Source organism: Salminus brasiliensis, chromosome 3, assembly GCF_030463535.1.
Source record: "Salminus brasiliensis chromosome 3, fSalBra1.hap2, whole genome shotgun sequence".
In the NCBI taxonomy this organism is placed as follows: Eukaryota; Metazoa; Chordata; class Actinopteri; order Characiformes; family Bryconidae; genus Salminus; species Salminus brasiliensis.
The window spans coordinates 47480483-47506831 of NC_132880.1; the positions used below are offsets into that span (position 1 = coordinate 47480483).

General features: G+C 42.4%; 1 long non-coding RNA gene across 1 annotated transcript in view; it reads right to left on the reverse strand.

Moving 5' to 3' along the window:
• Positions 1–9906: 9906 nt before the first annotated feature.
• The window catches only part of LOC140551493 (uncharacterized), a 29592-nt gene continuing 13149 nt past the window's right edge, over positions 9907–26349 (reverse strand). Inside the window, exons 2-3 of the long non-coding RNA XR_011979258.1 lie at positions 21807–21946; positions 9907–10351 (exon numbers count right to left, since the gene is read on the reverse strand). This is a non-coding gene — a long non-coding RNA (uncharacterized lncRNA). The remainder of the gene's footprint in view (positions 10352–21806; positions 21947–26349) is intronic.

A 26349-nucleotide genomic window follows, 5' to 3' on the forward strand; every position in this document is an offset into this window, starting at 1 on the left:
CTTCAAGTATGGCTCAGCTTGACCCACCATCCTTTAAGATCCATGGAAGACTGTTCTTTGTCCTGGCACCCTGGGTGTCCAAACGGCAGAGTAGCTCGCTGTCTTCAATTGCAGACTGGAGACCCTCCTCCTCCAAGAGTCCTTAGACTGAGTGTAGAGTATGCAGATTATTATGGTCCCCATACTGACTATGTATTTAGTAGTATCTAAACTTAGAGGCACCTTTAGATCCTAGCCAATACAAACTAGCTAAGGGTATTTTCTGAGTAAACAATGAAGAGCTTTTGCAAGTCACTCTGGAGAAGAGCGTCTGCTAAATGCCTTCAGTGGAAATGGAAATGGAAAGTTTAGCACCAAGAATTAAATAGTACATCTAGTAACTATACTACACTGAGTCGCTTTCAACCTTCTAAACAGCTTATGGTCCGCCAGCAGGCCAAAAGTGTTATTACTAGTGTTATGACTCCTATTACCAGAGAATATCCCCACTAGTGTGTACAGAAGTCCTTGTAGTTACTGAGTAACAAACATTAGTGTGTAATAAGCCTTTCTGCATTGTATGAATGTCATGCATGGAAGTCCTGGAATTTATTTTTTGCTCATCATTGCTGTCATGCAAAACTGTCAATTTCATAGGAGAGAGAGAAAAAAAAAAAACTTTCAATGGAAGTCAAAGTACAATGATTTAATTCCAAGTCAATTTGGAGTGTTTCAATTGGTCCATTCATCACAAAATTATAACATAGTGTAAAGACGATCTGACAGATTCACGTTATGTCAAAAATTAAAATAACAAAGCAAAAATTGAGGTTTTTGCATCTACATTTACTGCATTTAGCTAAAGCTCTTATCCAGAGTGACTTACATGGTTACTCGTGTTACAGAGGAGGGCCAATGAAGTGTTAGGAGTCTTGCCCAAGGACTCTTATTGGTGTAGCGCAGCACAGCCACCCAGATCAGGAATCAAACCCCAGTCTCCAACATGGTGTGGTAACTCACTGGCAGGTAGTAGTGTTATCTTTTGCACCACACCAACCAATCGTGTTACGCACATCTACATAAGTGGCCTTCGGATACAGTGTTGCCAGACTAGAACCAAAACAAAGCAGAAATAGAGACCCTATCTATCAATGCTAGCAATGCTATCCTGAACGGATTTGTTTTTAATCTGTACTTTACAACACACAGATTGTCAGGCACTAAGCTGAGCCATTTAGCTGCTGATGGCTCTGTACAGATGTTCCTTCAGGATGCTCGCTTGTGGCAGGATGATGGAGAGACAAGCCTTGGCAGAGTGGATGTCTCATCCAGGAAACTCATTCATGACATCAGACGGATGATGACAATTAGAACTACGGCAAGACAAACGTGGAACACTTTGCTGATACAGAGAAAGACAAAAGTCAGAAATGGCCAGACAGTCTGTCGATGTGCGAGTGAAATGATAGATACCAGGCCTTTATCTAATCAATAGCTCTGTTTTCCCACCATGTTCACTAGGCTGCCATTCCGTGGACTAATTAGATGATAAAAAGTGATGGATGCGTATTAAATTCAGCCGGCCCCTTAAAATGCTCCTTAGGGCTTTTACAACCATTTCCTGCTGACCTTTTAGATCCCAGCTTTATTGTACGTGAATGCAATTAAATCAATTTGTCCGATGTTTGCGACACAGCAGCAGGAGTGGACTCTGGAGAAGTCTCGCAGGTCTGTGAAGTTTCGAGGGGAAAGATCTATGAGGGATCTAAGAACGCAGAAATTCAAACATTGTCAATGATAAACCTCAACGAAAAGATCACAATCTAACGCACCCCCACAAATAAAATAGGATACTGTTGCTCTCATCCACACACAATAAACAAAGCCGAGAATGCATTCCTGTCCTAGAATCTGAAAGAATGGGACTGCAAGTGAATTCTCATGAACCACGGTAGTGGAAGGTGACAGATTTGCCCCAAAATAAGAAGCCGCAGAGGGCAAGCTGCAACTGCAGGAGCAAGACCCATCTACTGTGGGGGCAGCTGAGCAGGAGGATCAGAATTACCTCAGAGGGGAGCAAAAAGTCAGAGAGAGCCTCAAAGAGAGGGTTAGAGTAACTGTCAGGGGCCTTGGGGAGGCTCGTATCACACCAACAGGAACTGGAGGTCGACAGAATTCCCTTGTGGAAAAGCTTCTAGGCCACACATCACCCCAAAGGAGCTAAGACTTGTACGAAGGTTCTTCCTCTCATTACACTTCACACATGGATTCCTCAGCCCAGTGAGCTGGACTGCTGTTTTTTTTTTTTCGGGGGGAGTGTGTGGGGGGTGTATGTTGAGAGTAAAATGGATTACTCAGGAGGTATTGTGTTCATGCTTACTGATGCAATGTAATGTAAAGACCTCCTTAGATTTTTGAGCTTGATTTCTGTGATATGTGCATGCTGGAAAGGCCATGTAAAATGCAAACAGGGGGCCCAGCTTAAAAATAGTGAACCCACCCTTATTGTGCTCTGTGCACAAAGCGCTTTCCTTTTCGCCTTTAGCTAGAGCAGCGTTTCCCAATACTGGCCGTGGCACACTGCTGCTCTGCACATTATAGTGTTTCCCTGCTTCCAACACAACTGATCCAACTAATGTCTACCATCGCCAGACCCTGCTAGCACTTAGAAATCAGCCACAATCCCTACTCGCACTCAGACTGTGTGAAGAGCTGAGCGCTAGGCTTGCTACAGTCCACAGCGTTGCTTGAGCAGGCTGGCCAAAAGAGGTGACATTGAAAACGGTGCGAGAGGAAGCAGAAGTGCAGCAAGCAAACCAGAGTATGTGTTAGCTAATGGCCAATTCCAGCTGTTAACGTGCTCATTTAATGTGCATAATGTTATGGTGGTCATCAGAAACCCCTCATTGTTGAGTAGATACGGACGTTTTAAAGCAGGAATCACATTAAAATCTGTAGGGCAGTAACTTTACTGCTAACTAATAAACAGTGGCTACTGGCAGTCCTGGAGGGCCAGTGCCCAACACAGTTTGGAGATTTTCTCTTGCTAAACTTGGGAAACTACCAACTCCAGCCCTCCAAAACTGCTGTTAGCCACTACTGCTCGCTATTTGGATATACATATGACTAGAAGTATAGGCAGGATATCTGGATAGCCTAAATCAATTGATTGATTGTAAAGATAAGGTAATGGAGAGTATAAGAAATGTTATTTTTTTTATTTAATTTCATTCACCATGTTTTATACTTTTGACAGACTAAAGCAAATAATAGCATGTTAAATAATAGTATGCTAAAATTGTACTCAAGGACAATTTTTCTGAAATATGAAAACATCTAAGCTGACATCCAGGTTCAGCTGCTGTCACCATCGGTCATTGTCCAAGAACACAATCAAGCTAGCCTAGATAAACCTAGATAAAGTTATTCAATTTTATTTAACTTTGTCATTAGACTAATACAGAATGCAGAATAGGTAGGACAATAGGTTATGCTGTTTGGGTAGCATCTTTCTGTAACATGACCTGCCCATGATTACCTTACAACGACCAGTGGCCTTTCTTCCAAAACCCCAAAGGAGCGTGGAAAAGGATCCTGAGCTAAGAGGCCACTGGTGCTGCTCTTTAACCAAGAAAGGCAGACCAGTCCTCTTCACCTTGCTTGGAGGTGGATAATTTATGTTTACAGAACCTTCATCTTATGCCATACCCTGCTGAAAACTCAACCTTCTCAACATTACTCTCCACTACAGGGAGAAGCAGTTGGGAACTACTGGATGTAGCAAAGGCCGCTCCAAAAGCAATCCAGCAGAGAAGGATGTCTCAAAGTGTTTAAAAAGTATCAGGACGGGTCTAAATAGATCCAAGGCCTCTAATGACCCTTCCTGGGACGCCCTTCAGATTGATGACTTTTTCAAGCTTTTGCCCAGGTGGCTCATAGAAGGAATAGGTTCCATACATCATCATCTCCTCTGGCCGGGAGCCTGAGGAAACGATGACGTAACCTCGCCCAGGGGAGGTCCGGCACATTTCCAGTGGAGCAGTGTCTGGAGCCACCTGTAGGGTGGCCATGCACTCCTGAGTCTGCAAGACTCACTCCGCTCACTTCCCAGGTGTAGCACCCTCAGCATAATTAAGGCGGGATCTGCCAGGACTTCTGCTCCAGGGTCATTCATCAACCGGATCACCCGCAAGATTAATGTGGCCTTGCTGCAGCGCTGCAATGGATTGCTGCCACTTGCTGAGATCATTAGCGCCGGCCTGCCCGCCACTGCAAAGGGGGGCTCTGCACAGTGGAAAGTGGAGATTTGCAGCTTTGCATACTAAACGAATAGTTCATCATCGCCTAATTAAAGGATTATTGGAGACACTTGTGTCCAGTCCCCTGGACGGTAAACCATAACTGAAGGGCAAAAGAGATAGATTAGCTCCACCTGCTCAGTGGCGAAGTAGTGAAAGTGCTGACAAAGGTGAGCATGGAGAAGCAGAGGGTGGGCATCAACAAGCAGGGCTTAAATCTCCACAGAGCCGGGGGTGCTTATTAATTTTTTAAACCCAGAGGAGCAGGAGCGTTCAGCTGGACCAATCAGGGAAGGCTCGCAGGGCTAGATCTATGGTTACACTTCTTAACCTCGGCCTTGGTAAGCTTTGCATCATCCTAAAGGTTCCAGAGATGACGTGACGCCTATCTGAAGTGGCAGAGGCTTTTCCAGCAAGAGCAATCGAGGTAAGAGGGCTAATTATCATTCATGAACATGGCAAGAGGCAGTGTTCCTGATCCTCAGATCTCAGAGGTATTCAACGGCGAGAATTGTGCTACATTCATTACCAAAGCAGGAGGACGGGATGCTTAAAAACAAGGCACGGCGTGGTTCTGAGAATTCAGGCTGCATTACGCAGAGAAAATCAAGCCAGGCAGCCACTTGTGTGGAAATGCAGACATGGCTGCATGTTCTGAGAGAGTGAGCCGAGTGGAGGGAGAGGGAGGGAGTGCAGCTCTACTGGCTGTAAGCCTCCCAGTGTCTAAGGCTTGTTTTTCATTGACTGTGTCAGGAATCAAGAGGGCTAATCCCTCGGAGACTTCAGATGAAAGTTTCAAAAGAAATAATGAAAGGCACACTGCCTGAGGGTGCATATCGGGGTGAACATACAGCGAACGGGAAGGAACTGCAGCAGCGTACGACAAGCATGCAGCAGGGAAGAATACAACCATATTTCTTGCTTGCCTCCACCCCCTCCACACTGACTAAAAATACATAAAAATTCACAATCTTCCCTAAAGACAGAGGCAGAACGGGAGGGATAAACCAACATCAAAATATCATAGACTGAGAGAGCAACCAAATCCCCTCTACATTCCAGATCATACACTCAGCAAGGAGAACCTAAATCAGGCTGTGTAGAGATCTGAATTTTACTCATCCAGATGGGAATTTCTAAAAGAAATACATTTCAGGTTTGGATCAACGAGCATTCCAGAAATGTGTGGATCCACCACTTTGGCCTCTGTCATGATTCAATTCAATATTTGTTTGTACAGTACAACCAAACACTGTTAGGCTATGTCTCCAGTGCAGAATACAGTAGGACATCATACAGTAGTGCAAGGACAATAGACAACAAATGCAATAAATACAAAAATATATTTGCATGTGCAAATGTGTGCATGGACGCTCAGCATAAATGCTGGGTAATTAAGGTCCAGACTAAGTTACTATACTAACAGTAAAATGGCATACATATTCAGAGCAGGGAAGTGCTCTGTATGCAAATAAAACAGGAGTCCAGGAGTGTAAACCACATGTACAGTGCAGTAATGAGTATAGCAGCTAGTGCTCAGGTTAAGAGAAGAGTACACAGCTTAGGTGCAATAGAGGGAGTTCCAGTTAAAGTGCAGAGTGCATACTGTTCCTGAGCTGGTGGAGCTCAGTGTGAGTATGATGAGTGAACTGGAAGGATCAGAGTGATCAGTAGCAGTCTGTATGTGTGTGTGTTCAGGCTAAGGTTGGTGTTGCTGTTTAGACCAGTTTGGTGGTTCTGGCTCTGATGTTAATATACTTCTTTCCGGATGGCAGGGGTTGAAATAGAAAGTGGCTGGGGAGAGTGGGGTCAGATGAGGTGCTGATGTCTTTCCTCTGACATCTGAGTGGGAAGAGGGCAGCTGCAGTGATGTACTGGGCACTTTTCATCACTCTCTGCAGGGCCTTGTGTTCAGCAGCAGTGGCACTACCATACCAGACTGTGATGCAGCTGGTCAAGATGCCCTCCACAGTGGACCTGTTGAAGCCGCATATGAGCTGCTCTGGTAGGTTGAGACTCCTCAGCCGTCAGAGGAAGTGGAGATGTTGCTGGGCCTTCCTGGCAATGTGTGATGTGTTGGGTGACCAGGTGAAGTCCTCAGATGTGTGGACACAGAGGAACTTGACATATTGACATATTCAGGCTCAGTATGCAACGCCCCTATAGCACCAAATATTGATGAGAGTATATACTGTATATCACACTAGGCTGATTTTCCAGAGCAGTGGAAACAAGTATTGTGTATTTCTGAACGATTTTATTTGACATTCAGAAGAATCCAGGCTGTTTCTGCCTGATTGGATTCAGCTTGTCATGATGCTAATTGGATGATGCTAAAAGCATAAAATTCTGCTGCTGGGGTTCAGTGATCTTGACAGATTAGCTAAGCATGTGTGTATTTTATGAAGCATGCTCTAACTGCATCGTTAATTGGTGGAGTCCACAGTCAGCCTATATTACTTGTAAACATACAGGATGGAAAGACATATTTAGCAAAAAGCTACACACAAATAGCTCTCAGCTGTCTATAATAGCAACACTAATGGCAAATTTCACAGATAGGCCATAACATTAAAACCAGCTGCTTAAAATTGTGTAGGTCCGCCTCGTGCCCCCAAAAAAGCTCTGACCTGTTGACACATTGGCGTTTTTAACAATTTGTGCTACAGTCGCTCTTCTACACAACACACACTCACAAATATGTCCCTTTACATATACAACATGCATCTCGTCGGTTATGTTGTCTCATATAGCAAACATGCACCTATCAGTCATAACATTAACCATCTGCCTAATATTTTACAGGTTCCCCTCATGCCACCAAAACAGCTGTGATCCATTGAGGCATGGACTCCACAAGACCTTTAAATTTGTCCTGTGGTATCTGGCACCAAGTCTAATATTAGCAGCAGATCCTTTAAGTCCTGTACGTTGTGAGGTGGGACCTCCATGAGCATCAGTGGGCCTTGGGCTCCCATGACTCTGACGCCGGTTCACCGGTTGTCCTTCCTTTGGGCACTTTTGGTAGAACCTGCATACCGGGAACACCTCACAAGACCTGTCTGATGTTTTGGAGATGTTCTGACCCTCACAGTTCAGTTCTTGTCAAAGTGTCTCAGGTTCTTACACTGCTTCAACACCTCCATCACCTTCAAGAACTAACTGTTCACTTGCTGCCTTACATACCCACCCATTAAAAAGGTGCCACTGGAACCAGATAATCATTATTATTTGCAGCACTTTATGCCATGTTAGTTGTATCCTAAACTGTATTATAATTATGCTGGCATCTGTTCAGAGCAAATAATTTGAGTCTGTCATTGATGAGTAATCAATTCCAAATATGCTGTTGGGTCAGTGGTGCTGAATCAAGCCAAAGAGCAACTCCAGACCGTAGTAAATTAACCTTAAAGATTTCTCCACTTGCATTAAATAAAGCATTGATTTCATAGTAGTTACAGAATGGAATATACAGAGCTAGCAGAGAATGTTATAAGAATGTTGAGTAATGTTTTTAAATGGATCCAAGAAGAGTCTGTAATTTTACAAAAAATAATGTTCAGGAACGTTCTAAAAACGTGACGTAATAATGGTTTGCTTTACAATGTTATTAGAACGAATCTTACACAGCATGTCCAGTTAGACAAAAACAAACATTATGGAACCATCTGAAATAACTTTCCCAAAACTAAAAATACAATAAACAAAATACAGTACAATAAAAACAGCCATAAAACACCCATAAATAATCACAAATAGTGAAAGTTCTACCAGAAAGTTCTACCAAGTCAAGTCAAGTCAAGTCAAGTCAAATTTATTTGTATAGCGCTTTTTACAACTGTTGTCGTCACAAAGCAGCTTTACATAATTAGTACTTAATAAAGAACAGAGACAGAGAAAGACCTCTACCAAAGACCTCTAATAACATGTTTTTACTGCTTTCAGAAGTGACGTCCCATCTCTCCCTCCTTCCACCCCACCGCCACCAGTTTGGTTCCTATGGCCCCACTCCCTCTGCCTCTAAGTTCGGCAGGATCTGTGAAAGTCCCAGTGGTGCAAGGTCTGGGTGAAGACAGGGCCTACACCAAAGACAATCTACAGATTTAACTCGCTAACATTGTTCCCATCTCATTAACTGTCAAGATTTAATTTACAATTTACTGTTCTCATGTCTCCAGAGTCTTCTGGTAGAAATGATATGTAATAAATGTGTCATAAAACAATTTCCACACTTAACAACTGGAGCATTTATTTAAACATAGAATAGAATTTACACTGATAATAAAAAAAGCTTAAATGATTAACTTGCATCCCTTTTTGAAATATGTCTTTCAACGGTGAAAGGCCAAATTCATCTGTAGATAAACAAGTAAACATAAAACAGTAAAAGCAAGTAAAAACTTGACAGATTGAACGTCCTAAGAATCAAAAGTCAGAGCGTTTATGTAACTTCTTACTAGTTAGTAAATAAGACACCCTGAACATCCCTGGAAATAAGATTATTTAATAAGGCTCCATGGACCCAAACACAAGTCAACCTAATATTCAGGCCTGTCTCCATGCAGCTATGTTCAGAAACACACACTGGTTCTGTAGAAGCTCGTAAAAAATTGATATTTGTTCAAGTTCAAGCTAGAGTTCTGAATGTCTGCCAATCCTGCAGATATGTTCCATGAGTCCCTTAGTAGTATTTCATGGAAATACTTCAGTGTCTATCAATGAACCATGACCACTTTGACTTTTATCCTCTTTGAACTCCAGCACTCTGCCGTGGCGTCTCAGTACAGTTTCACTTCAGTCGTTGGAAAGGAACCTTATCTGCCCCTTTTGCGTTGTCAGACTCTACACATAGATGTCTAGTATTTAATGATTTGAGAGGCCCAAGTCCTCTTATGTGGAAGCTGGCTGAATTTTGAGTGTGTGAGCATCATTGGACATTTGTGGTCATTCAGAACCCCAAAGCTTTAAAATGTTTGCTGATGCCTAGTTTTGTCTTTGTTGTTCGAGTGAAGCTAAAACGGCGGCAGAGATTTAAAACCTACCGCCACCTTAACAATTAACACCTGATATCCACAACCTTTTCAAAGTGTTCTAGCAATAATTGGCTGTTTATGTTGTCTGGTTTCAACTCTGAAGGGATTCTTACTGAATCTTGAGAGTCATTAGTGTTTGCAACTGTTAATTTCTGCCTCATGTACAGGGTTAGGGGGGTTATTTTGTATAATGTATTTTATAGTATACACTTGGTTGTATACAGTACTGAGGGGGTTCTTGTGGACTACTCTTATAACCATGTATAAACTGTATAGCACTGATGCGAAGAACTATTCAAGCATCCACACTGTTCTTTATGAACCCTTGCCTTTACTAAAGACACACTGAAAGAACCATTAAAGAGTAATAATTAATTACCTGTCTGCCTTTTACAGTCTAAACCATCAAATTACTGCTTAATTCTTTAAACTGCAGTGTTTATTTTGACCAATTATTTAAACAAGAAATTAAATGACACTTAAATTAAATTACTATGTTTATGACTTTAATTTTGTATCATACAATTGGTACAATTGGAATTTGGTATGGTTAAACATATAGACTTAAACATATAGAACACAAACTTATCCTAACTCCGAATCCTGGCTATTATTCTAAAGCTAAACCCAAAACCTAATCCTAAACATACATTTAAGACAACTTAAGCCAAAACCTAATCCTAGCTCTAATATTAACTCTCCTGAACCTAACCTTAAACTTAAACCAAAATCTAACCTTATCCTAACCCGAATCTAAACTTTAACCCCAAATCAAAATCTAAACCTAGCCTTAACCTTAAACCAAACTAACCTCAAACCAAAACCCAACCTTAAACTTAAGCCAAAACCTAACCTTATCCTAGCTCTGATCCCAAAATCTAACCCTAACCCTGGCTCGAATCCATGATGAAAACCTAATCCAGTGAAGCTTCAGTTCCAAACTGGTGTCAGCAGCAGGTCTATGGCAGCTGGTTGAGATGATCTGTATTGGTCCTGTTAGACGATCAGTGGCTTCTCAGGTGAACATCTACAGATCTGAAGCTGAAATCCAAACAGAATGAAAGATTTCAGTGTTCCATCACTGAGATGTTGTTGAGATTATGTTGAGTGCTTATTTCCCCTGAAAAAGACCGGATCACATGCAGACAAGTGTGTTAAATCCTAAAGCCTGGGGGCAGTGCTAGCTCGGCGGTAAGAACCCTGAGTTATTGGTTGTGGGTGAGTTATTGGGCAATTCCCATGTCCACTAAGCTGCCACTGTTGGGCCTTTGAGCAAGGCCCTTAGCCTCTTCTGCTTCAGAGTTGCTTTAGCATGGCTGACCCTGCACTCTGACCTCGGCCCCTCAAGCAGGAATATGCAAAGGGATTTTGTTTTTTTGTACTGTACAAATAGAATAACAGTGAATAGAATAACTAAGGTGATTAAACACCATAGTCATTGTTTCAAATTCACAAGATATTGTTAATTACACTTTTGTAAAAGAGATGTGACATTTAAATTGATAAAGAACCTTTACATCAAGAGAAAGTCGTTTAACATTTCTATGACAAACATGGTTCTTTAGGGAACCAAAAGTGGTTCTTCCATGGCATCGCTCAAAGAACCATCTATAGCACCTTTATTTTAATATCTCAAATTATTATTTTTACAGAATTCAGCAACTAGCCAATCATGTTATACAGAAGGGCTGAATTAATAGGGTTGATGCTACTAATGCTAATCGTAAATCCAATGTTCTGTGGGGATGAAGATGCAGAGGCTGAGATGCAGAAGGTTGGTGTATTTCTTTAATGTGGGCCTATAATTGTTCCATTTTGGGAAGGTTCTAAATGACATACCAAACAATTGACTGAACTCAAGCTTCCTCTTCTTTCCTTGTTTAAATTTATATCTGTTTTTTTTACCCATTTTCTCTTCAATTTGGACCGCCAATTACCCCACTCGCAATGCCCTTGACACTAGTGAGGGTGGACCAACACATGCCCCCTCCAACTCGTGCACAGTCAAGCCTCTCATTTTCCGAACTGCCACCGATGCAACATCAGGCAACCAATACCCGGCTCCAACGCACCAGCCTGCAGACGCCAGTGATGCCAGAGAGTGCCATCTACCCACCCTGGAGAGAGCAAGGCCAATTGTGCTCCCTTGGAACCTCGGCTGCCGATGGCCAGCAGCCTGAGTCGGGATTCGAACCAGCATCATAGTGAGATCATAGTGGCAGCGCCTTAGTCGGCTGGACCACTCGAGCCCCTCAAGCTTAATCTTGATCGGATATGCTAACCCAAGTTCTACAGTAGGTTCTACCTACCAAATAAGAAACACAGATATCGCTTCCTTCTAGGAAATTGTGGTGTCAATTGTGCATATCACTGCTGTCCAGTGAAAACCATGTATCCCCATTTCTGTCTGTTTAAAGTTTTCTCCATGAGTTGAACCTTGTAGCTGCTTCTGTACAGTGTGTTAATAATTCTGGATGAATGGACCAATAGAAATGCTCTAAATTACTTGGAATAAATTCATTCCATCCTTCCATTCAAAGTCAAGAGCATTTTTGCCTTCTCCTGTAAAGTCACCATTTTGGAGATACATGTTTTTACAAAAAATACAGTGCATCAAAATATCATATAGTGCCATCTCATTCATGCTAAATATACAACAAAACTGTCAACCTCCATTTGTTTCGGGTGGGGTGCAGTGGCTTGTAGGTGAGCACCAAGCCAGACCTGCCAGAAAGCTAATAGCATGTGTTCTCATCAAACTCACTCAGGTTTTGTGTCAAGAGCTGCATAGGGGAGAGGGGTGTGTGGGGGGTGGGGGGTTGTGTCACCTTGACTGGGAGACCAAGCAGGAGTCTGAAACACAGAGAGACCAGCGAGCGCAGGTGAGCAGCTCAACTTTATTTATACATTGTCAAACAGAACTAATAACAGAGGCGTAAATACCCCTGTAGGCATGTGCTAGCGTCCATAAACACCAGCTGCTCCTCTCAGCTCTCCAGCTAGACTCTTCCACTCTCTCTCGGGGCTGGAGAGCACTGTTTTAAAGGAGTCCGTGTTCCTCCCACAACAATAAGCACCTGTCTCCCATAATGATAGAGAGGAGCACACAGACAACAGGCAGCATGGTGGCAGCTCCGCCCCCGGCCATTTCAACCTGTAGATATCAAACGCACATTAGAGGAAAAAAACAACAGGAGGGTGTTCGGCTGCTCGAATGTTCTGGGTCTGGTTTCTGCTTCAATTTTCTTTTTAAGATGATTTAATAGATATATTAATCCAGATTATTAATAAAAGGATTTAATGTGTTACTTCTAAACAAGACCTAGCACAGCCAGAATCTAACCCCGACCCAGGCCTTAACCTTATCCCCACCCTAAACCCAACACCTAATCTTAACCCTCACCATACTACTAATTCTAACCTTAACCTTAACCCAACACCTAATCCTAATCCTGGCCCTAATCCTAACTTTAGCCTCAACCCAACACCTAATCTTAACCCTCACCCTACTCCTAATCCTAACCCTCATTCTGGCTCTAATCCTAACCTTAACCTAAACCCAAAACCTAACCCTAATCCTCATCCAGGCCCTAATCCTAACCTTAACCTGAATCCAAAACCTAACCCTAACCATCAACCTTGCCCTAATCCGAACCTTAACTTCAGACCAAAACCTAGTTCTAACCATCATTCCAGGCCTAGTCCTAACCTTAACCTCAACCCAAAGCTCAATCCTAATCCTCATCCAGGCCCTAATTCTAATTTTAACCTCAAACCAACACCTAACATTAACCCTCTCCCTACTCCTAATCCTAACCCTCATTCTGGCTCTAATCCTAACCTTAACCTAAACCCAAAACCTAACCCTAATCCTCATCCAGGCCCTAAGCCTAACCTTAACCTGAATCCAAAACCTAACCCTAACCATCAACCTTGCCCTAATCCTAACCTTAACTTCAGACCAAAACCTAATTCTAACAATCATTCCAGGCCTAGTCTTAACCTTAACCTCAACCCAAAGCTTAATCCTAATCCTCATCCAGGCCCTAATCCTAACCTTAACCTGAACCCAAAACCTAACCATCAACCTTGCCCTAATCCTAACCTTAACTTCAGACCAAAACCTAATCCTAACCCTCATACTGGCCTTAATCCTAACCTTAACTCCATACCTAATCCTAGCCCTCATCCTGGCCCTAATCCGAACTTTAGCCTCAACCCATCACCTAACCTTTACCCTCGCCCTACTCCTAATCCTAACCCTCATCCTGGCCCTAATCCTAAACTTAAACTCAACCCAAAACCTAATCCTAACCCTCATCCAGGTCCCAATCTTAATCTTAACCTGAACCCAAACCCTAATCCTAATCCTCATCCAGGCCCTAATCCTAACTTTAGCCTCAACCCAACACCTAACCTTAACCCTCACCCTACTCCTATTCATAACTCTCATTCTGGCTCTATTCCTAACCTTAACCTCAACCCAAAACCTAATCTTAATCCTCATCCTGGCCCTAATCCTAACTTTAGCCTCAACCCAACACCTAATCTTAACCCTCACCCTACTCCTAATCCTAACCCTCATTCTGGCTCTAATCCTAACCTTAACCTCAACCCCAAACCTAATCCTAATCTTCATCCATGCCCTAATCCTAACCTTAACCTGAACCCAAAACCTAACCCTAATCCTCATCCAGGCCCTAATCCTAACCTTAACCTGAACCCAAAACCTAACCCTAACCATCAACCTTGCCCTAATCCTAACCTTAACTTCAGATCAAAACCTAGTTCTAACCATCATTCCAGGCCTAGTCCTAACCTTAAACTGAACCCAAAACCTAACCCTAATCCTCATCCAGGCCCTAATCCTAACCTTAACCTGAACCCAAAACCTAACCCTAATCCTCATCCAGGCCCTAATCCTAACCTTAACCTGAACCCAAAACCTAACCCTAACCATCAACCTTGCCCTAATCCTAACCTTAACTTCAGACCAAAACCTAATCCTAACCCTCATACTGGCCTTAATCCTAACCTTAACCCCATACCTAATCCTAGCCCTCATCCTGGCCCTAATCCTAACTTTAGCCTCAACCCATCACCTAACCTTTACCCTCGCCCTACTCCTAATCCTAACCCTCATCCTGGCCCTAATCCTAACTTTAGCCTCAACCCATCACCTAATCTTTACCCTCACACTACTCCTAATCCTAACCCTCATCCTGGCTCTAATGAAAATACACAATAATAAATAAATATAGGCAAAAATACCTGTTTTGCCTATATGATTACTAACAGACTGCAGCAGCTGCCCAGCAGCTTCTACTGTGCTGTGTGTTTCCGCTCGATGAGTTTTCTGTTTTTTTGAAGTACCAGGGAAATGCATCAAATCCGTGCTGGCTGGTTATCCACTACAGATGCAGCAGATAGAATCTAGGCTGAAAAGGACTGGATTCTTCATCTGCAGGTATTTGACTGGCTGAGACACCCTTCCTATAATATGAGCCACATTTTAATGGACTAAAGACTAATATACTCCTTTGAATTATTTTTCATTAGCACATGATCATTTATATAAATATATAATCTAATAATATAAATATAATAAATTATATAAAAATTATATATATATATATATATATATATATATATATATATATATATATATATATATAATTTAACAATTTTGCATTATTTGAGCAGTAGTGAATTAGTTGCAAATATGTCAGTTGCAAATAAATAAATGCTCTAAATATAAATTTAATTTATTTATTTACTTATTTTTTGGTAGGGAATTGTTGTCCTTGGTTCATGACATTCAATGCAAATGTCCATTTGCCTAAACACACTGCCCATAAATAGTAAAACCAGAGAAACATAATATATATATATATATATATATATATATATATATATATATATATATATATATATATATATAGAGAGAGAGAGAGAGAGCATTTATTTATTTGCAGAAATGTCAGCTGCCCAAATAATGCAAAGAAATTATAATAAAAATAATTATAATGCAAAAACATTATTATTGAAATTTAATAACACAGTGCTAATATCTGAACTTTGAGAGCATTCAGAAATCACTATGCTAAAATAACCTCGACGGCCAATCACAGCTCTCATGTCTCGGCCGGCTCTCCACTAGTCTTTCACATTGCTGTTGGGATTTTATGCCGTTCATAGTCTGCAGATTCAGCGAACTCAGCTCTGTTTGATGAAATGTCTGGAATAAAACCACTGCCACACGTAGAGATGCAAATTTAAGAAAAAAAATGAAGTGGTCTCAATTTTTTCAAGAGCTGTATATGATGTATGCGCCCCTCAAGACAAGACAAGACAACCATAATTACCTTTAGTGTTGGTCACAGATTTGGCCTCCGACCCATCCGTGCAGTGAACACACACACACACACTACACACTAGTGATCAAACACGCGCAGTGGACAGTGAGCACCGGGGAGCAGAGAGGGTAAAGGGTCTTGCTCAAGGGATGTTTTGTCTAGAAATTGCGTATTGTTGCTTTAAATTACGTTCCAAAGAGGGTGGGACATAATCTGAGCCTCTGGAGCGGCCAGTAACAAGGTAAGTTCTGACATTCTTTATTATATTGTTTATTCGTTGCTTTGTAATGTTAGACAGCATCTATCAAGCTCAATCCAACCACCCCGTCACACAAAATAGATAGGGACACATCTTACACTATTAAAGCAAAGAAAATTATATTTCAAATAGTTTGGCATGTGTGTGGTTATAAGAATTTTTACCACCAATTTACCACCCTGCCACATACCACCCCATTAGTACCACCCCATCAGTCCCACCCCATCAGTACCACCCCGTCACATTTTATTGTGTCGCTGCCACTCAAAAGCCTAACCGTATATCCAAAATAGCAATTTTACAGGACAAGCAAAAAACTTTCCTAACTGTCAATGGAAGTCATTTTTTAATTTCTATTGGTCCATTCATCACAGAAGTTTGTCACAATGTAAAGAACAACTGCCAGATTCAAATTAAGTCAAAAAGTGAAAAACGACAAAAATGAAGATACAAGGTTTATGCATGACAATGATGATATGGGTCCAATGCCTGAATAAAAAGCATAATATTAACAAGAATTTTATGCCTGTGGTGGGAAAATATGCTTGTTGTGCTCCTGTGTGAATATGTGCTTTTGTGATATTAGTTATATTCATTTATATGCATGTTTAATATGTATAGCTGACATTCCTCTTCAACACAGACCGGTCAGTACCGACACTCACCATCACACCACATACAAAAATTACATTCAGGGTGAGATTAATGGGCATTCGCCTAAGGAGCTATTTTGATCAGCTTTCCTGCTAGAACTGTAGCTGATTTAGCTTTATTTAGCTTGATTTAGCTTTATTTAGCATAGCATCAGTCTGCTTGAGGTCATTAAAGAATACTAACCATTGTTGCCATACGTTTATGTTTTTTCGATAGTCTTTTTAGCTGCTGTTAGGCCAGCAAAGATGAATCATGTTTGAGCAAGAGTAAAGGTGAATCATCACATCACATAATACACAGAGGCACAGGAATCTCAAGCATATCGGACATATGGGCCCTATTTTAGCCATCTTTAGGTGAACTGTCAATCGCGCACCGTGCAGCTTGATTTAGGGCGTGTCGGTGTGTCTTTGCTATGGTAACGACAGGAAAAGTTCACCTTGAGTGGCTCAAAACACACAGAAGTCAGGTACTGAGTCTCTTAATTAATCATGGGTGTGTTTTGGGCGTAATGTGCAGTAATAAACCAATCAGGGTGTCACTTGCTGTTTCCGGTCTGACCTTGGCGGGTTGCTATTTCAGTGGTGTAAAGCGTGGGGGGGTGTACGAGCGTCGGGCTGCACGTGCCTGTGTTGGCAATTCACTGCCAAGATAGCAACAAACGTCTGACTGTTGATGAACGTCTGCCTAGTCTGTTTTCAGTCAGTGGAGCTCCTCCTGTGTTTCCGCTGCCAAGATACACAGCAATACTCCAGAAACTGACCTGAACACCCCTAATTTTGAGACCACCGCTCCCACCAGCGTAGATATAATCACAAGCACCGATGCTATTAAAATGGTGCAGGTGGAAGGCGTTAAAATATGGCTGTTGGCTGGGTGGAAGACAGCAATGAGCATCGCGACACAGCTTGCGCAGTGTGTCAGATAGGGGGCATCGTTGCTAAGACACAGTCCCAAAACCCATAAATTCATATGCAATTATTTGTATTGCAAAATTTTACTGTATTCAAAAATATTCAGCAGAATCAACCATATAATCCTCACTGTGCTCATCATACCACAGGGTGAAACAATGGCCCAGCACCTGTTGGCACTGCACAGCACATGTCAGTCCATTTCTGTGGCTCTGCTCTTTGAGTCTCAGAGCGAGTGCACTGCCAGGGCGCACGGTAGGAATGAATGCTTGATCACTCCTCCGATTGCAGAGGTTGGTTTAGGCTTGTATCATCCTGCTGTGATATAAGCTTGAGGAAATAAATAAATCTTTAATATCAGGGCTGTTCGTTAGTGTATGCTGGAGATCTGGGTATAAACTCCATAAATAAAACAATGAGCGCCCGCCTTTTTCTCTCCTGAGCTGAATGTACTCGAGACGTCTGTCCAGCAGGACAAGGACCCGAGCCTTTCGCTCAACGTCCCCGGTGCTGGATAATTAGACTGAGCAACATGTGCTGCAACGAGCTCGCTCCGTATAAGAGCATTCGGAGCTAGCAGGTCTTCGCGGCGCATTGTGTGGTGCTTATATGGAGGCTAATCTAAGTGCTGAAAGCTCTGCTCGGCGTATGGCTTGATTGACAAGTGAATATGATCCGTAATGTAATGTGCCCTCATGTACGCAGCTGCTACGTCTTATTCCTGTGTCATGTTGAGTGTATTTGAAATCTCATTTTTCATTGTCAAGTGGAAGCGTGGAGCGCAAGAGAGAGAGAGAGAGAGAGAGAGAGAGAGCGAGAGAGAGAGAGAAAGAAGTCTCCTAGGCGAAAGCAGAAGAAATATCCTGCAAGTCCACCCAAGGTCATGCTGTCGAATTCCAACCAACCTGAGAGGAACAGGCCTTATGTATGTATTCCAGCCACGTAGCCAACAGAAAGCAACACAAGCAATATCATCCTTTCATGAGGCTCTCAACTGTCCAATTAGCCTTATCTCTCCTTTGCAAGAACAAAGATGTGTCATTTAAAAAGAAAGAAATGTGGGAGAAAAGCGGGCCACGGAGCCGTCCTCGGAATGCATTACCTGTTTAATACACCTAATTACATAATGATTTCAATGCGCTGCTTATGTCGGCCCCGTTTTACTGCCTAGAAGAAGTTCTCCCGAGTGATAAATGAAGATTTCAATTAAAGATGGCTTTTATGAATAAAAATGACCCTACCGTGTCACAATGGCTCAATTCAAAGGTGTGTCCCAAATTTCACCTTGATTAAACCCCACTCGTATTCTCTTAAGGGAGCCGAGTGTTTTTCCCTTCCAATATGCTCGCGATAGGGCCTACTTTTAGCCCAGCCCAGCGCCTCCTTATCTGTCTCTTCTCCTTAATAACATAAAAGAAGAAGTGCAACTGCTCTTGAGACGGCAGCCATATTTAAATTTCCTTTGTCTTTCCTGCCAGTCTTTGAAAGGGGATCTTCCATACAAGGACACATAAAAGATAATGCTGTTATGTTTCAGAGGCAGGCTCTCCTCCCCAAGGCGGGCGCAGGGCTCTGTCGGGAGCGTGTAAATCATGCAGCCGGAACACTGTCAGCCGTCATGACACCTCCCATAAACACTGCTGACCAGTGGCCGGGGCTGTCTACTTCTTCATCGGCATGCCACACTATAGCGATGTGCTCATATCTGCCGTGCCGGAGAGCTACATGTGATGAATGCGTCTCGTACCGCAGCCTAATGGGAGGGCCCCATGCAAAGGAAATCTGAGACGCACACAAAGAAAGAGGGGTGAGGACAAAACTCGTCAACTGCAAAACACACTTTTAGGTGGATTTGGGTTTGCAATTTATTGGTTTACAATTGACCTACTTCGTTTTTGAGGGAATCAGTAGTTCAACACTCAAAGATGCATTATTTGATCTTGTTAAAGGGTCCCCTCAACAGCCAGAAAGAGGAATTCACGCCTTGAGCCAGCACTAAAGGACACGCTTTTCACGTGCATTTTACAAGCTAAGAGACACAGAGCCAGCATCTAAAGTCAAAGAGGCATGTGGACTGAAGTGAGAGAGTAATACTACAGGATTTTACATGATCAGGACTCGGGTTACGCAGCAGTTTTAGTATTTAAAACATTCAAGTATTTTAGCCACACACCTTGTGCTATTAAAAAAGGTTTTAATATTTAAAATTCTATACTTTAAGTATGTACTTGAGTGTACCTAAATGCATGCTTACTGTAGTACAATTTATATGCTTCTAATTGTATTGTAATTTATAATATTATATATCACAAAAAAATGCCAACTTTACTGGAAGTCCATTTAACACATTTGGTAAAAGAATACCTTACTGAAAATGTGTATTTCATTTGTATTTAAAACATACAGATTGTTTAAAACTGAGATTTGTTAAATTATGTTGTAACTATACTAGCAAATGTATGTCCTTACGTAATATATGGTAAAAAATAAATTAACAATATGCTTTCATCAAATTCTTGCAAGTACATGTTGATCACACTTTACAACAATATATATATATATATATACATATTATAGTATTTTTTATAGTAAGTTATAAATAAATAGATGTTTTATGCAAATTGAATGCAAAACATCTTTACTGTAATTCTCTTAAAGCACACCTGATGTCACATTAAGTGATGTCACCTGTCCACCTGCCGTGTGTAGTCGTTCCCCTCATGTTACCTTCCCCTATGTGTTCACTTGTAATCTGTATACTGCTGTAGCCTGGCCTTAATGTTGAAGGCTGTAAGAGCACGTTACCACATTCTCTGCTTCTGAGTGTGGCTTCATGTTGCTAAAGTGACCATGCATTCAGAATTCAGAACAAAAGTAGTGTATTTTAGCATTCTTTACGTGCACTGATTATTAGTGTACACTTTAGTAGCATAATAAAGTTTAGCATATTCCAGTCTACCTTTCTTATTTTATTATGGTAGTTTTATCATGAAAAAATAGCACTTTATAGTATGTAAGTATATATTATAAAGAAAAAATAAGTATAATAAGTATAAAGAGAAAATGTATACTTTAATTATTTCGCACATAAGTCACAAGGGTTGGGGTGATGTACCTCCTCTACTGCCACTCAACTAATATGCCATGTAAGATCTACCACAGCCTCAGCAACCGAATCTACTGCCCATTAATATCAATATTACAAAAAGGACCTGAAATACAGTGATGTGTAAAAGTGTAAAAAGGCTGAGGATTGTGAGGAAGAGGCTCTTTTCTACTTGGATGGAACAGATGGAATAGATGTTTTTGATAATTTATTGTTTTCAAATGAAAGTTCTGAGATTAGGTGAGTGTGAACGTTTACAGAACCTCTAGATCAGGTAAAAGCTCTACAGCAATTGAAATTCTTCTCCTAGAACTGGGCACCCGATCCAAGAACCTTGCAGGAGCATATACTGTAATTTTCAAAAGCCAAGCCCAAAACTCATTTACCTGTCATTTATATTAAGCGTTGACAATATTCCAGCCCTGGCTGTCAAAATACGTGTCTAGGCTGAACGACAACATGCTATCTGAGCACATACCACACAGTATTTAGCATATAGAGTGTGTCCTAGTGTGTTTAAGAGGTGCATTGTCTACCAAAGAGTGATTTAGCACTGCTTCCTTCTGAGTCCGCTGTCTCAGTCCCTTATTACTGTCCCACCCACTCAAAATCTGTGTAGCGTTCTGAGGAAATTGCCCGAGAGCTAAATAATAAAATCAATAGAGTATTGCAGCAGTCTGCCATCATTTAGCTCGGTATTGCTGCAAATGTGTGATTGCGTGTTAAGTGGCACAAATGCTCAGGACCAGGTGACGAGATTCATTACTCGAGTGTGTTTCCTCTTGTACTACCATTTGATCTCAAGTACATAGTTTAATAACTTTTCCATAAAAATAAATGAGATGTGGATTGTGTTAGCAGTAGCACCCCTTTTCGTTCACCCGCAGGGCATCAGGGACAAAAATGCTTTATGATTAATAATTCACATTCTCTATTTGATCCCCATCATCATAGAAATAGTTTCCTCCAGCCTTCCTCATCCTCGCTAGGTCTTAAAATGATGGTCTCCTGAGCCCAGGACGCTGCTGCTGTCCTGTAAATTAACACATTAATAACGTCTCGCTCTCTCTACGCTGGCAAAGCCCATATCTAACGCCTGTGTGTCGTCTAGAGGTAGAAAACAGGGGAAAAAAGCGCTGATGTGAAATATCGACTTGAGGAGGGTGGATTCCATATCACTTGGCCTCATACGCTAAAGAACACTTACAGGTGTAGCAAGCTTGGAGTGCGAAGCTGCAGGGGCACAGAGAGTGCAGATCAGCCCAGCTTTCTTCTCCTCCTCCTCCTTCTCCTCCTCTCCGGGGGGTTTGGGGGCAGCAGGCCGTCCTCCGCTCACTCCTTGAGAAGCTGTGATCCAGAAACACAGAGGTTAGCTGATATACAGTTTGGAATGAAAAGCAAAGTTACATTACAAGACAAGTGCGGCGAATAACACAACCTTCACTCCTGCTGCTTCCTTTCTGATGAACGGAATTATATTTGGAGGTGCCAACCGCGACCCTTTCGGCCCATGTGGGCTGGAGTCACCGGCACTTTAGAAAACAACATCGCAGTTAAAAGCAGCAGAGCGTACGAACCGCCATGCTTACAGACAGATCCGAAGAAAGTCAGGAGTTGTCCTTTTTGCTCTTAAACCCAAAAAGCTCAACAAGATAAAAAAGGGAAGAAAAAAGTGCAGATAAATCAGTCATTTTGAAGAAAGAGCTGTAGTACGGAAAAGGGCTTCTCATCCTGAAGAGTCTGACTATGCAGTGCACTGGTTTTCAGTCTGAAGAGCAGCTTTGTTTGTTGTGTATTTCAGTATTTTATCTTTGATGGAACGAATTTGGCACGAGGACTGGGAAGGAACACAGAAAACATCTCTTGTCATATGGATTGAAAGAGAAAGGCTTTTCAAGGTTGCAACAAAAACTAGTTCATATCTTCATATATGAGTAGTCCACATTACCTTAGTCCGGATTACCATGACCACCTCCAGAATTTCCATCACCATTAACCCTCATCGTTAAACTCCTTTACCAGTCTCTAAAATTTAGTTAACGTTTAATAATCACAAGTGTTGTAGTAATGCACTCATTTCATTAATTTGCTTTGATTGGACACGATGAATACAATCAAATAGGTCTTAAATCACCTAATGGAAAGTTATCCCATCAGGTTTTGGTTTCACATGGTGTCTAGGTATAGAAAACAAGTTTTTATACATCTAATTTTTTGTATAATTCTAAACTCGGTGTTCAGTGAAGTGGTGTTCAGTTCAGCCATGTCACTCCACTGTAGCGTTCTCTCTTACTGGCTTTCTGTAGTAACAAAGCCAAGACTGGACCAGCCAGCCCCTCCGTACTTGATTGCAACGGTCAAAAGCCGATCTGCACCGAGAGCCCTTCCAGCTACAAGTACGACTCGGCTCAACCTGCCATCCTTTAAGATCCACGGAAGACGAGCGTCCAGACTTTCTTCTGTCCTGCACCGAAGTGGTGGAACGAGCTTCCCCTGGGTGTCCGAACACTCGCTGTCTTCAAACCCAGACTGAAGACCCTCCTCTTCTGAGAGTAATTGGGCGAATAGCGAGTGGTCTCCTTACTGACATGTTCAGTAATGTCTAAACTTAAAGGATCTTTAAATTATTAGTCTATTCAAACTAGCTGAGGTTTTTCTTGGGTAAATAGCAAAGCACTTTTGTAAGTCGCTCTGGAGAAGAGCATCTGCTAAATGCCTTAAATGTAAATGTAAATGTAAATGTTCAGCAAAGTTTCAACAGAAAACCCAAAGCAGAAGTCTGCAGACCTCTCTAAGAAGGGTCTGGGCGTGGTCTTAATACTTTAATTAATGAGCTTGACTGACAGCCCTCTAGCAAACAGCCTTGAGATGGAGAATTTGCATTTTTCAGCTTTTTACTTGTTTTCATAGATCTTTACTCTGGGTTTACTGAGGTTCTGGAACCGAATTACCAGCACATATACAGACACAAGCTCAAGCTGCCCTGCGTGCCCCGTCGTCCCACCCACCCGGCGCTTGACGCCTCTTCGCTACATGCTACATGCTGTGCTGGTAGGACAGGGTAGGTGGTGGGCAGCAGATCTCCCTGGCTACGGTGCTGCGTCCGGACCTCCCATCTGTCCCGGCACCCAGCCGCTAAAATCTGTGGTGAAGCGGAGAGGCACCGGGCATGTGAAGGACGACGGGGCACATGGAGCAGCTGCTCCTCCAGTCACGGCTTGAGCTTTAACTCAAGGTTTAGCTGCCCAGGTTGCTCAGACTCAATGAGAGGGTGGAGCCAGGTTAGAGTTGTGGTTGGTCAGGGGTATGCTGACGTAAGACAGAGAGGAGAGCAATACTTGTGAAATACAGCTGGCATTCGTTAGACTTTGGGGAGATCTTCATAAGACATACTTTGTACATTTACACTGGAGGCCCTCAGGAGCCAGATTATCTTATTTAAGGAGAAAACTCAGATTAGGGACCCAGAGGTTTAAGAAGCACAACAGCAAGACAGCATGACCAAGCTGATTAACCAGCATGACCAGTATCACCAGGCTGGTCAACCAGCAAGACCAAGCTAGTTGACAAGCCTGCACAACAATATTAAGCTGGTTGAGGAGCATGACCAGCAAGATTAAGATGGTTGACAAGCCTGACCAGCAAGACCAAGCTGTTTGACCAGCATAACCAGCAAAACTAAGCTCTTTGACAAGCCTGACTAGCAAGACAGCATGACTATGCTGATTGACCAGCATGACCAGTATCACCTGGCTGGTCAACCAGCTTAACCAAGCTGGTCGACTAGCATGGCCTAGCTGATTAACCAGCATGACCAGTATCACCTGGCTGGTCAACCAGCTTAACCAAGATGGCCGACTAGCATGGCCTAGCTGATTAACCAGCATGACCAGTATCACCTGGCTGGTCAACCAGCATAACCAAGCTGGTCGACCAGCATGACCAGCATAACAAAGCTGGCCGACTAGCACGGCCAAGCTGATTGACCAGCGTGACCAGTGTCACCAGGCTGGTCAACCAGCATAACCAAGCTGGCCGACTAGCATGACCAAGCTGATTAACCAGCATGACCAGTATCACCAGGCTGGTCAACCAGCATATCCAAACTGGTCGAACAGCATAACCAGCAAGACCACACTGGTCCACCAGCATTACGAAGCATGACCAGAATCAAATGTAACACACACTATGCCAGTCAAGAGCTGGTTAACCAGCCAGCTTACCAGCATAGGGTATGTTTTTATCTGGATGACCAGCTTTCCAACCACCTTAACCCTCAAAGACCGTTACCAGCAAAAGCTGGTCTTGAGTTGAAATTTTTTCCCCAGCACCATCCCCAGCAGTAACTGTGACTTCAGAGGAGTTAGGCCCCACCCCCTCCACCAAGTCCAGTAAACATCTGGTCTCAGTTTCATTGTCTGAAATGATCTGAGCTCCATGCGAGGGTGACAAGAGTGACGGTGCTTCTGTTTCCTTTGTCAAGGTCGTTCTGCCAAAACTGCAAAATCGCTGAAAGCTGAGAGATCTGAACACAGCAGAACGAGGTACACAGACCCAAGCACAGCTGATCACACGCATTAATAGGAGATGAGCTCGGCCTAATGTCAGGCAAAAGTTAGCGCAGCGTTTCCAGCCAATGTCAAAATCTATAATTGTCCTTCTGTTTCGGCCTGACCTTCAGCCTCGGCAGTAGTCGACTTAATTCCGTCTGCAGTGAATATCTGAACTGCCAGCGTGAAGAAAGGAGGCGAAAGAGAGAGAGAGAGACATGAAAAGATTCTCTCAGACTCTGCTGGACTTTAAGATAAGAGGGCAGCACTGTTTGATGGCAATAGATAGATACTCTATCTCTCCAATTTCACATGATCAAAGGTGTGAAATGTATTACACATTCCTATTATGTATGGATTCAGAAGGGAAAGGTTTTGAGCATTCAAATTGCATAGATACAGCAGGGCACGAAGCCTGGGAGAAGCTGAATATTTGGGGGGTGGGGGTTGGGGTGGGTATAATGATCTCTTCAAACACTACTGTATCGAGCCTGCAGTGGTGAAAATGGCTCGGCCCAATGCATTATTTGTATTCTGGGCATGAAGACGCTGCACTCAAAGGTTTGAGGCTGAAAATCAGACAAACATTCCACACTGGATTTCAGACCGAGCTCGTCGCCAGTTCAGTGTAGTAGGTTCGGTGGGTTATTATGTAATAAGTGAGACACCGCTACAGGGATTATGATGAGTCAAAATTATAACTGCATCTTTTCATTAGGCATCCTGGATACAACGCAGTCACACCCAGGGTAAAATTAGCCTATCGGTGTCTATTTCAGGCCATTTGGAAGAACAAAAGAACAATAAGAGGATCTTGGAGCGTGACAATGCAGGTTTCTGATCAAACACACATACTCAAAAACCTCCCGGCCAAGTGCGAGGGCTTTTTTTTCCCACATTGTCCTTCCAACAACTGAATGGCTCTGAATGAGAAATGACTCAACTGGTGTAACCACCCACACGCTGTTACTCAAAAAGAAAAATCTACATGCAAGCTCCTGCCTTTCTCCACCGCAGACTTTTTAAAGGCATCATATAATGGAAAATCTAATTTTCCTCACTTTTCTGAAAAAAGGACTTTGATATCAAAACATTGTTTGTATTCTGAGCATGAAGACACTGCACTCAAAGCCCAGCACAGTCCATGTGCGGAAACTAAGCTCAAAGTAAAATCAGATCAATTCGAGTTCACAGTTTTTC